Source organism: Crocuta crocuta, unplaced genomic scaffold (genome assembly GCF_008692635.1).
Source record: "Crocuta crocuta isolate KB4526 unplaced genomic scaffold, BGI_CrCroc_1.0 scaffold176, whole genome shotgun sequence".
Classification (NCBI taxonomy): Eukaryota; Metazoa; Chordata; class Mammalia; order Carnivora; family Hyaenidae; genus Crocuta; species Crocuta crocuta.
In genome coordinates, this window is record NW_027531905.1 from 5,102,134 (window position 1) to 5,114,951 (window position 12,818).

Below are 12,818 nucleotides of genomic sequence, written 5' to 3' on the forward strand. Positions count from 1 at the left end.
TACATACAAATCCAGTGCTCATCACAACAAGTGCCCTCCTTGGGGCACCTGGGTGGTTCAGTCAGTTAAGCTTCCAACTCTTGATATTGGCTCAGTTTGTGATCTCTCAGTCATGGGATTGAGCCCCACATTGGGTTCTGTGCAGAGCATGGAGCCTGCTTAGGATTTTCTCTTTCCCCTCTCTCTCTCTGCCCTTCCCCCTGCTTGTTCTCTCTCTCAAAATAAATATTAAAAAATAGAGACAAGAGCCTTCAGTACCTATCACCCATCCAGCCCATCTCCTACCCACCTCTGTCCATCAGTCCTCAGTTTGTTCTCTATCCTTGAAGATCTTATGGTTTCTGTCCCTCTGTTCTTTTTCTTCTCTTATCAATATGCTTATCTGTTTGTTTCTTAAATTCCACATATGAGGGGTGCCTGGGTAGCTCAGTTGCTTAAGCATCCATCTTCAGCTCAGGTCATGATCTCTCAATTCATGAGGTGGAGCCCCTGGCCGAGCTCTGCATGGACAGCTCTGCATGTGGGGCCTGCTTGGGAGTCCCTCTCTGCCCCTCCCCCCACCTGCACTCTCTCTCTCTCAAAATAAATAAACTTAAAAAAAAAATCCACATGAGTGAAATCATGTGGTATTTGTCTTTCTATGATTAACTTACTTGACTTACCATAATACATTCTAGCTTCATCCATGTCATGGCAAATGGCAAGATTTCATCTTTTCAATGGCCAAGTAATATTCCAGTGTGTATATATACCCCATCTTCTTTATCCATTCGTCAGTTGACAGACATTTGGGCTCTCCATAGTTTGGCTATTGTTGATAATGCTGCCTTAAACATTGGGATACATGTACTCCTTTGAATCTGTAATTTTTATCCTTTGGGTAAAAACCTAATCATGCAATTGCTGGATAGTAAGGCAATTCTATATTTGGTTTCTTGAGGAACCTCTATACTGTTCTCCAGAGTGGCGTCACAGTTTGTGTTCCCACCAACAGTGCAAGAGGGTTCCTCTTTCTCCACATCCTCGCCAACACCTGCTGTTTCTTGCGTTGTTAATTTTAGATGTTTTGACAGGTGTGAGGTGATGTCTCATTGTGGTTTTTATTTGTATTTTCCTGATGAGTGATATTGAGCATCTTTTCATGTGTCTGTTAGCCAACTGGATGTTTTCTTTGGAAAAATATCTATTTATGTCTTCTGCCCATTTCTTCACTGGATTATTTGGTTTTTTTGGCATTGAGTTTGATAAATTCTTTATAGATTTTGGATACTAACCCCTTATCAAATATGTTGTTTGCAAACATCTCCCATTCCATAGGCTGACTTTGTTTCTTAAAAAGTCTATTGTCAAGTTGGTTTCCATATAATACCCAGTGCTCATCCCAACAAGTGCCCTTCTCCATGCCCATCACCCCCTTCCCCTCAACCCTATCCCATCAGCCCTCAGTTTGTTCTCAGCATTCAAGAGTCTCTCATGGTTTGCCTCCCTCCCTCTCCCCAACTATTTTTCCCCTTCTTCTCCCCCATGGTCCTCTGTTAAGTTCCTTCTAATCCACCTATATGTGCAAACATATGGTATCTGTCCTTCTCTTCCTGACTTATTTTGCTCAGCATAACACCCTCAAGTTCCATCCACGTTGCTACACATGGCCAGATTTCCTTCTTTCTCACTGCCATGTAGTACTCCATTGTATAGATGAAACACATCTTCTTGATCCATTCGTCCGTTGATGGACACTTAGGCTCTTTCCATGATTTGGCTATTGTTGAGAGTGCTGCTATGAACACTGGGGTCCATGTGCCCCTATGCATCAGCACTCCTGTATCCCTTGAGTAAATTCCTAACAGTGCTATTGCTGGGTCATAGGGGAGTTCTAGTGTTACTTTTCTGAGGAACTTCCACACTGTTTTCCAGAGGGGCTGCACCAGTTTACATTCTCACCAACAGTGTAGGAGGTTGCCCATTCCTCCACATATCCTCGCCAGCATCTAGAGTCTCCTGATTTGTTCATTTTCACCACTCTGACTGGTGTGAGGTGGTATCTCAGTGTGGTTTTGATTTGTATTTCCCTGATGAGGAGGGATGCTGAGCATCATTTCATGTGTCTGTTGGCCATCTGGATGTCCTCTTTGGAGAAGTGTCTGTTCATATCTTCTGCCCATTTCTTCACTGGGTTTTGTTTTTCAGGTGTGGAATTTGGTGAGTTCCTTATAGATTTTGGATATTAGCCCTTTATCTGATATGTCATTTGCAACTATCTTTTCCCATTCCATCAGTTGCCTATGAGTTTTGTTGATTGTTTCCTTTGTCCATAGGCTGACTTTTAATTTTGTCGATTATTTCCTTCACTGTGCAGAAGCTTTTTATCTTGATAAAATTCCAATAATTCATGTTTTCTTTTGTTTCCACTGCCTTCAACATGTCTAGTAAGAAGTTGCTCCAGCTGAGGCTAAAGAGGTTGCTGCCTGTGTTCTCCTCTAGGATTTTGGTGGTTTCCTGACATTTAAGTGAGAAGTCTTTCATCCATTTTGAATTTATTTTTGTGTAAGGTGTAAGAAAGTGGTCCAGTTTCATTCTTCTGCATGTTGCTGTTCAGTTCTCCCAGCACCATTTCCTAAAGAGATGGTCTTTTCTTCCATTGGATATGCTTTCCTCCTTTGTCAAAGATTTGTTGGCCATATAGTTGTGAGTCTATTTCTGGGTTCTCTCTTCTGTTCATTGATCTATGTGTCTGTTTTTGTGCCAGTACCATACTGTCATGATGATTACAGCCTTGTGATACAGCTTGTAGTCTGGAATTGTGATGCTTCCAGTTTTGTGTTTCTTTTTTCAGGATTGCTGTGGCTATTTGGTGTCTTTTGTGCTTCCATACAAATTTTAGGATTGTTCGTTCTTTTTAGGATTTTAGGATTGCTCTGTAAAAAACATGCTGGTGGTATTTTGTTAGAGATTGCATTAGACATGTAGATTGCTTTTATTTTAACAATGTTTGCTCTTCCAATCTGTGAGCATGGAATGCTTTTCCACTTCTTTGTGTCCTCTTCAATTTCTTGCATAAGCATGTCATAGTTTTCAGAATACAGATCTTTTACCTCTTTGGTTTGGCTTACTTCTAGGTATCTTATTGTTTTTCATGCAATTGAAAATGGGTTTGATTTCTTTTTCTGCTGCTTCTTTATTGGTGCATAGAAATGCAACAAATTTCTGCACATTAATTTTATATCTTACAACTTTACTGAATTCGTGTATTCTAGCAGGGTTTTTTGTGGAGAACTTTGGGTTTTCTACATACAGTATCATGTGTCTGTGCAGAGTGAAAGCTTGACTTCTTCCTTGCCAATTTGGATGACTTTCATTTATTTTTGTTGTCCGATTGCTGAGGCTAGGACTTCTAGTACTATGTTGAACAACAGTGGTGAGAATGGACATCCTGGTTGTGTTACTGACATTAGGGGGAAAGCTCTCAGTTTTTCCCCTGTTGAGGATGATATTAGATGTGGGTCAGTCTTATATGGCCTTTATGATGTTAAGGTATTTTCTTTGTAGCCATACTTTCTTGAGGTGATTTTTTTTTTTTAAATCAAAAAGGGATATTTTATTTTGTCAAATGCTTTTTCTGCATCTATTGACAGGATCATGTGGTTCTTATCCTTTTTTTAATGTGGTATGTCATGTTGATTGATTTACAGATATCGAACCAGCCCTGCAGCCCAGGAACAAATCCCACTTGATTATGGTGAATAATTCTTTTAACATATTGTTGGATTTCATTTGCTGGTATCTTGTTGAGAATTCTTGCATCCATGTTCATCAGGGAAATTAGTCTGCAATTCTCCTTTTTAGTGGGGACTTTGTCTAGTTTTGGAATCAAGGTAATGCTGGCCTCTGAATGAACTCGGAAGTTTTCCTTCCATTTCTATTTTTTGGAACAGTTTGAGAATAATAGATATTAACTCTTCTTTAAATGTGTGGTAGAATTCCCCCAGGAAGCCATCTGGCCCAAGTCTCTTATTTGTTGGGAGATTTTTGATTATTGATTTAATTTCTCTGCTGCCTACACATCTGTTGAGATTTTCTGTTTCTTCCTATTTCAGTTTCGGTAGTTTGTCCACTTCTTCCAAATTACCCTGTTTGTTGGCATATAATTTTTCAGAGTGTTTTCTTGTAGTTGTTTGTATTTCTGCAGTGTTGGCTGTGATCTCTCCTCTTTCATTCATGATTTTATCAGTTTCGGTCCTTTCTCTTTTGTTTTTGGTAAGTCTGGTTAGGGCCTTATCAATTTTGTTAATTAACTCTTGCAAATAATCAGCTCTTAGTTTTGTTAATTTGTTCTACTGGATGTTTTGTTTTGTTTTTATGCCATTTATTTCTGCTCTGATCTTTATTATTTCTCTTCTGGCTTTGGGCTTTATTTTCTGTTCCTTTTCTAGCTCTTTTTGGTGTAAGGTTAGGTTGTGTTTTGGGGGCTCTTGCCTCTTTAAATAGGCCTGAATTGCAATATACCTCTCTCTTAAGACTGCTCTTGCCGCATCCCAAGGGGTTTGAGCTGTCATGTTTTCATTTTCATTGGCTTCCATGCGTTTTTTAATTTCTTCTTTCATTTACTGGTTAACCCATTCATTCTTCAGTAGGATGTTCTTTAACTTTCACGCATTTGAGAGCTTTCCAAATTTTTTTCTTGTGATTGATTTCAGGTTTTGGAGCATTGTGATCTGAAAATATGCATGATATGATCTTGATCTTTTTGTACTTGTGGAGGGCTGACTTGTAACACAGTATGTGATCTATTCTGGAGAATGTTCCATGTATACTTGAGAAGAATGTGTACTCTGCTGCTTTAGGCCTTAGGAGGAAATGTTCTGAATATATCTGTTAAGTCCATCTGGTCCAGTGTGTCATTCAAAGCCATTGTTTTCTTATTGATTTTCTGCTTAGAAGATCTGTCTATTGCTGTAAGTGGGATGCTAAAGTTTCCTACTATTATTGTATTATTCTCATTCACTTTCTTTATATTTGTTATTAATTGACTTATAAATTTTGGTGTTCATGTTGGGGGCATAAATATTTACAATTGTTACCTCTTGATGGATATACCCCTTAATTATGATATAATGCCTTTCTTTATCTCTTGTTACAGTCTTTGATTTAAAATCTAGTTTCTTTGGTTTAGGTATGACTATTCTGGCTTTCATATGACATCTGTTAACATGGTAGATGGCTTTCCATCCCCTCACTTTCAATCTGTAGCTGTCTTTAGGTCTAAAATGCAGGTAGCATATAAATAGGTCTTGCTTTGTGGAGTTTTTAAAATCCATTCTGATATCCTATGTCTTTTGATTGGAGTATTTAGTCCACTTACATTCACAGTGATTACCAAAAAGATATGAATTTAGGGCCACAGGGGTACCTTCAGAGTTGGTGTTTCTGATGATGGTCTTTGGTCCTCTCTAGTCTTTTTTGCTTTGGTCTTTTTTTTTCCTCCTCCACTCAGAGTTCCCCTTAAAATTTCTTGCAGGCTGTTTTAGTTGTCATGAACTCATTTAGTTTTTGTTTGTCTGGAAAACTCTTTATTTCTCTTTCTATTATGAATAATAGTATTGCTGGATAAAGAATTCTTGGCTAGATATTTTCCCCACTCAGCATGTTGAATATTTCTTGCCACTCCCTTCTGGCCTGCCAAGTTTCCATCAGGTCTTCTGCTAACCCTAAATGTCTACCTTTGTAGGTTAAGCACATTTTGTCCCCAGCTGCTTTCAGAGTTATCCCTTTATCTTTGTATTTTGCAAGTTTTACTTTGATGTGTCAGGGTGTTGACCTGTTTTTGTTGATTTTGAGGGGAGTTTTCTCTGTCTCTTGGACTTTAATGCCTATTTCCTTCCCATTTTATGGTAGTCCTCATCTATAATTAGTTAAACCTTCTGCCCCCTTTTCCTGCTCTTCTTCTGAGATGCCTATGATACAGATATCGCTTCACTTTATGGAATCACTTAGTTCCCTAAGTCTACCCTCATGATCTGAAAGTTTTCTTTCTCTCTTCTTTTCAGCTTTATTACTTTCCATAAGTTTATCCTCTGTATCACCTATTTTCTTCTCTGCTTCTTCAGTCCTTGTTTTGACTATATCCACTCAATTTGGCGTCTCAGTTTTAGCATTTTTTATTTCAGCCTGACTAGTTTTTAGGCCTTTTATCTATGCCGTAAGGGTTTCTCTTATGTCTGCTATGCTTTTTTCAAGCCCAGCTAGTAGCCTTAGGACTGTACTTCTAAATTCTTGTGTGGATATATTGCTTATACCTGCTTTGTGCAAATCCCTGACTGTTATTTTTTTCTTTACCTTTCTTATGGGAAGAATTCCTCCATTTTGTCATTTTGGCCTAGTTTCTGTCTTTTGTGTGTTTTGAAATCTTGTTGTGTTTCCTACAACTGAGAGTAGTACTATATTAAAAAGGGCTCATACACTGTCAAGGGCCTGGCACCTCAGGAAGTGTCTCAGGTGTATGGTGTGTGCACTCTGCTCTTGTGTTTAGGCTGCTCTTTCTCACTGGTCAGTCCTCTGCAGAGCTCCTCCTTGCTTGCAGTGGGGAGGTTTTGGACCTTTAATTAGGTGTGGTTTGATTTGTTTGTTGAAAGAAGCCTAGAAAAAAGAAAAAAAGGGGAGGGGGAAGCCTGATCAAAAAAAAAAAATAGAGAGAGAGAGAGAGAAAAGGAACAACAACAACAAAACAAGAAGGCAATTAAAAAACTATAAGCCTGATTCCAAGGGAAAAGAAGACTGATTTCTCCCCACCACNAAGAGAGAAAAGGAAATGAGAAAAGAAGCAAATGAAAGCTATAAGCCTGATTCCAAAGGAAAAGGAAGAAGAAACTAAGCCTGGCCCTATTTCCCCCAGAACTGCAGGTGACACTTGGAAGTACTCTGTGATCAGTACACTTGGTGCATACGGAGTCCTGTGCTCATCTTCTGGAGGCGGGGCCCCTGGGCTGGCCCAGAGTCAGTTCTGCTTCAGTAAGTGAGCAGTTGCTAGACACAGGGTGGCAGGCTTTGGTGTAAGTGCGTCCCACCTCCTCTGGGGGCCACTGTGTTGCTCGCTGAAGACCCACTATGTTGGTGTGAAGGAAGAAATAGTACCCTCTCCCCCCCCCCCAGTCTCGTCCCTAGACAGGGGACCTCACAACCCTGCTGTTCAGGAGGCTCTCACAGAATAATGGGGACAGCTCTCCTGCGTTTTACCTCTGGTGCATGGCTGGGTTCAAAACTCAAAATCTTAAAGGACCCGGCACCATGGACCTGCCCCCCTCCTCCAGAGTAGATCCTCTCCATGCTGTGTTTGATGTCCTTTGTCCCAGGAAAACAGTCCTACACCGGTGTGGTGCACGGAATCTACAGCATGGTACCGCAAAAAGTAGCGACCAGGTCACTGGCCCTCTGTGCACCCCTCTTTGACCTGCCGATGAAAGGTATTTTATTGGTGGCTGCAGGGTCTTCTGTCCTTGGAGAGGCAATATACCCTCTTCCACATGTACTGCGGGAAGGGGAATATTCCCTTCCAGTGCGACCCTGAGATCCCTACGCCACGCTATGCACTCTGGCCAGTGCCGTCTTTCTCTCCAGGGGTGTGTGCCACAGCTTCTCTCCAGAGAAAGTCAGGCACTTCCAAAGCCTCGGGGTTTCAGCTCTACACAGTTTGCAAAAAAATCTGGGGCGCTCAGTACCTCTTGCTTCCCAGTTCGTGGTCCAGAGAGGTTTTCCTCCTGTGTGAACTTGATGCCACACTCTCTCAACCCTTCCCTCTTTCTCTCCCTTTTGTGTATCTGCTAAAAGGGTTCTTTTCCCCCTCTGTGGCACTGCCTTTTTTTCTTTCCCCTTATTCACTTCCATGCAGCTTCCCACACTGTCTTCCTCCACCAATGGAGATCCTTCTGCCAGTCTTCAGATCAATTTCCTGGGTGTTCCACGTGATCTGACCTCAATACAGCTGTGTTTGAGGTACAAGGGAAGCCCAGGGTCCCCTTACTTCTGCACCATCTTAGCTTCTCCCCCCAGTTTGTGACTTCTATATAACTGGAAATTTGTGCCTCTTTATCCCCTTCACCTATTTCACCCATCCTTAATCCCTGTCCCCTTTGACAACCACCAATTTGTTCTCTGTATTTGTGAGTCTGTTTCTGTTTTCTGATTTCTAAAATTCCACATATAAGTTAAATCATATGGTATTTGTCTTTGCCTTAGTTCACTTAGCACTGTGCCCTCTACGCCCATCCATGTTGTCATGAATGGAAAGACTTCATTCTTTTTCATAGCTGAATACTGTTCCATTGTGTATTTATACCACATCATCTTCATCCATTCATCTATGGATGGACACCATGGTTGCTTCCACATCTTGTCTATTGTAAATAATGCTGCAATAAACATAGAGGTGCCTATATCTTTTTGAATTAGTGTTTTCATTTCTGTTGGGTAAATACCTAGCAGTAGAATCACTGTATCTTTTTTAAATAAATGGACTCATCACCTTTATTATTCTTGCTTTTTATTTTTATTTTTTAAATGTTTTATTTATATTTGAGAGAGAGAGAGAGAGACAGAGCACCAGCCAGGGGAGGGGCAGAGACAGAGGGAGACACAGAAACTGAAGTAGGCTCCAGACTCTGAGCTGTCAGCAGAGAGCCTGATGTGGGGCTTGAACTCACAGACTGGGAGATCATGACCTGAGCTGAAGTTGGACACTTAACCAACTGAGCCACCCAGGCGTCCCTACTGTCTCTACTTTTTTTTTTTTTTAATGTTTTTATTTACTTTTGAGAGAGAGACAGCATGAGCAGGGGAGGGTCACAGAGAGATGGGGGACACAGAATCTGAAGCAACCTCTAGGCTCTGAGCTGCCAGCACAGAGCCCAAAGTGGGGCTCGAACCCACAAATGGTGAGATCATGACCTGAGCCGAAGCCGGACACTCAACCGACTGAGGCACCCAGATGCCCCTACTGTGTCTACTTTTAATTGTCTGAGGAACCTCCATGCTGTTTTCCATAGAGCCTCTATCAATTTACATTCTGACCAATTAGTACACAAGGGTTCCCTTCTCTCTACACCCTTGATATTTGTCATTCTGACTAGTGTGAGACGGTATCTTATTGTGGTTTTGATTTGTATTTCCTAATGATTAGTGATGTTGAGTACCTTTTCATGTATGTGTTGGTCACCTGTATGTCTTTGGAAAAATGTCTACTCAGATACTCTGCCCATTTTTTTATTGGATGGCTTGTGATTATGTTGTTTGCTATTAAGTTGTCTATACTCTTCATATACTTTGGATATTAACCCCTTATCAGATATGTGATTTGCAAATATTTTCTCCCATTTAGTAGGTTTTGTTGGTGGTTTCCTTGCTGTGCAGAAGCTTTCAGAGTGAGTTTTATTTGATTCAAATTTGTAATCTATTTCAAATTGGTTTTTGTGAGTAGTAGAAGATGGGCTCCAATTTCTTTCTTTTGTGTGTGGCTGTCCAGCTTTTCTAATACCAGATATTGAAGAGACTGCCCTTTCCTCATTGTATATTCTTGGCTCTTTGTTGTGATTTAGTTGACTATATATCCATGGATTTATGCCTGGGTTTTCTGTCCTGTTGATCTATGTGTCTCTTTTAATGCCAATACCTTACTATTTGATTGTGTCGTTTTGTAATACAATTTGAAATTGGGAAGCATAATGTCCTCAGCTTTGCTCTTACTCCAGATTGCTCTGGCTATTTAAGGTCTTTTGTGGTTCCATATAAATTGTAGGATTGCTTCCTCTATTTCTGTGAAAAATGTCATTGGAGTTCTGCTAAGGACTGCATTATTTTTATAAAAAGGTTTTTAAATGTTTGTTCATTTTGAGAGAGAGAGAGGGAAAGAGAAAGTGCACATGGGAGGGGATGGGCAGAGAGAGGGAGAGGGAGAGAATCCCAAGCAGGCCCCGTGCTGTCAGCACTGAGCCAACTGTGGGCCTCAAACTCACAAACTGTGAGATCATGACCTGAGCCAAAATCACGTGGGATGCTCAACCCACTGAGCCACCCAGAACCCCAAGGATTACATTAAATGTGCACATTACTGTCGGTAGTATAGACATTTTAACAATATTCTTTCAATCTATGAGCGTGGAATCTCTTTCCATTTGTTTGTATCATCTTTAACTTCGTTCATCAGTGTTTTATAGTTTTCAGAGTACAGATGTTTCTCTTCCTTGGTTAGGTTTCTTCCTGGGTATTTTATTTTTGGTGCCATTGTAATTGGGATTGTTTTCTTAATTTGTCTTTCTGCTACTTTATTACTAGTCTACAGAAATGCAACAGATTTCTGTGCATTGATTTTGGGTTCTGTGTCTTGACTGAATTCATTTATCTGTTCATGTATCTGTTCTACTATTTTCTTAAGGAATCTTTAGGATTCTTTCTATATAGTATCATTATCGTCTGCAAATAGTGACAGTTTTACTTTTTCCTTGTCAATTTGGATGACTTTTATTCATTTATCTTGTGTGATTGCTATGGCTAGGACTTCCAGTACTATGTGAATGAAAGTGGTGAGAGTGGACATCCTTATCTTCTTCCCATTCTTAGGGGGAAAAGCTCTCAGTTTTTCACTATTATGATGATAGCTATAGGTCTTTCCACATACGGCTTTTATCATGTTGAGATATGTTCCCTCTAAATCTTTATCTGTGGGTTTTTATCACAAATGGATGTTGCACTTTGTCAAACGCTTTATTTTTTTGAATCAATTTTGTTTTAAATGTTTTATTTATTTCTAGGAGAGAGAGAGAGAGAGAGACAGCGTGAGCAGGGGAGGGTCAGAGAGAGAGGGAGTCACAGACTGAAACAGGCTCCAGGCTCTGAGCTGGCAGTCAGCTTCTTGCCCGACGCGCCCAAACCCACGAACTGCGAGATCATGACCTAACCGAAAGGACTAAGCCACCCAGGCACCCCTTTTTGCATCTATTAAAATGATTATATGGTTTTTATTCTCTTCTTATTGTGATGTATCACGTTGATTTGCAAATACTGAACCACATTTTCATTCCAGGAATAAATCCCACTTTATCATGATAAATGATTTTTTAAAAATGTATTATTGGATTTGTTTTGCTAACATTCTGTTGAAGAGTTTTTTAAGTTTATTTATTTATTTTGAGAGAGAGAGAGCGAAAGAGCAAGAGAGCAGATGCATGAGAATGAACAGAGGGAAGAGAGAGAATTCCAAGCAGGCTCTGCGTGCTGATGTGCGGTTCAAACCCACAAACTGTGAGATCATGACACTAGCCGAAATCAAGAATCAGTCATTTAACGAACTGAGCCACCCAGGCAGCCCTTTGGTGAAGATTTTTACATTTGTTTATCAGAGACATAGGCCTGGAGTCTACTCTTTTATTTATTTATTTTTTTGTAGTGTCTTTATCTGGTTTTGGTAGCAGGGTAATGCTGGCCTCATAGAATGAATTTGGAGACTTTCCTTCCTCTTCTATTTTTTGGAGTAGTTTGAGAAGAATAGGTATTAACTCTTCTTTAAATATTTGGTAGAATTGACCTGTGAAGCCATCTGGTTATGAACTTTTGTTTAATGGGAATGTTTTGATTACTGATTCAACTTCTTTGCTCATAATTAGTATGCTCAAATTTTCCATTTCTTCCTGATTTGGTTTTTTGAGGTTATGTTTCTAGGAATTTATCTATTTCTTCTAGGTTATCTAATTTTCTTGGCATATAAGTTTTATAATATTCTCTTACAATCCTTTGTATTTCTATGGTACTTTTTTCACTTCTGACTTTGTTTATTAGAGTCTTTCTCTCTCTTTCTCTCTTTTTGATCAGTCTGGCTAATTTTGTTTATCTTTAAAAAAAAAAAAACCAGCTCCTGGGGTCATTGATCTGTTCTGTTTGTTTCTATTTTATTTCTGCTCTACCCTTTATTTCCTTTCTTCTGGTTTGGAGTTTTGTTAGCTGTTTTTTTTTTTTTTTTTCTAGCTCCTTTAGGTGTAAAGTTAGGTTCTTTGAGATTTTTCTTGCATCTTGAGGTAGGCCTATATTGCTATAAAATCTCCTCTTAGAGCAACTCATGTTGCATTACAAGGATTCTGGATCATTCTGTTTTCATTTGCATTTTGTCTCCATGTATTTTTTTTTTTTTAATTTCCACTTTGATTTCTTGGTCGACCCACTTATTATTAAGTAACATGTTATTTAATTCCATATATTTGGGTTCTTTCCAGATTTTTCCTGTGGTTAATTTCTAGTTTCATAGCATTGTGGTTGCTCTGAAAAGATGCATGGCACAACTTAAGTCTTTTCAAATTTGTTGTGACTTGTTTTGTGGCCTAGCGTGTGATCTAAATAGGAGAAATTTCCATGTTCACTTGAAAAGAATGTGTATTTTGGAATGTTCTGGATATGTTAGATGCATCTGGCCCAATATGTCATTCAAAGCCACTGTTGCCTTGTTGATTTTCTGTGTGGTTGATTTATCCATTGATGTAAATGGTGTGGTTAAGTCCTCTACTATTATTGTATTAGTATCGATGATTTCTCTTAAGTTTATGTATTTGTATATGTAAATACATAAATGTATGTATTTTGTGTACATGTATTTTGCTTTATGTATTTTGGTGTTCCCATGTTAGATACATAAATATTTACAATTGTTTTATCTTCTTGGACTATTCCTTTATTGTTATATAGTGTCTTTCTTTGTCACTAGTCTTTGTTTTAAAGACTATTTTGTCCAGTATAAATATTTCTACCCCACCTTTGTTTTCACTTCTATATGTACGGTAAGTGCG